Raw genomic sequence first — 603 nt, 5'->3', positions numbered from 1 at the left:
GCCAAGGTCACTACTGACCTCCTCCATTGCCAAAGTAAATCCAACAGACAACTGACCTCTAAGTAGCATTCACTCCCTCCATCTCAGATAGTTCTCCTCTCTTGGAGTCTGTGATACCAAACTCTTCTTGTTTTTACTTACCCCTTTGCTGGTCCTTCTTGGTCTCTTTTGTAGACTATTCTAATGCTACCCAACTTCTAAATACTATTGGATTATTCTAGGCCTTGAGAGTGGATCATTCTCTCCTTAGGTTCATTCTCATCATTTAAAACCCACCTTTATGCCAAGTAACTGCCAAAATTCTGCCCATAGCTCCAAAATCATTTTTCTCTCGGTCTTCCTGATTTCAGTAAGTTATGCCATGCAACCATCCAAACTTTTGTTCAGGCCAGTAACTTGAGAGTTGTCCTTGCATCTTCCTTTTCCATCATGAGCCAATTCGGCACACGCTGTTACTCTACCTCCACAATATATCTTGCATCAATCCATTTGCGTCGTTTGTGTTACCACCCTAGTCTAGATCAATATCATCTCTAGCCTGGGCCATAGCAATAGCCCCAACACTGGTCCTGCCATTTCCATTTTTACTCCTTCAATCTATTC

General features: G+C 42.3%; 1 protein-coding gene across 17 annotated transcripts in view; it reads right to left on the bottom strand.

Annotated features, from left to right (window-relative positions):
- Positions 1 to 603, bottom strand: part of CCDC30 (coiled-coil domain containing 30) — a 101,910-nt gene that overhangs the window by 37,604 nt on the left and 63,703 nt on the right. The gene's annotated exons all lie outside the window — the stretch shown is intronic.

This window comes from Pteropus alecto, unplaced genomic scaffold, assembly GCF_000325575.1.
Source record: "Pteropus alecto unplaced genomic scaffold, ASM32557v1 scaffold170, whole genome shotgun sequence".
Taxonomy (NCBI): Eukaryota; Metazoa; Chordata; class Mammalia; order Chiroptera; family Pteropodidae; genus Pteropus; species Pteropus alecto.
The sequence above is the reverse complement of the archived record's forward strand: the minus strand, read 5'-3'. Positions and strand labels throughout refer to the sequence as shown.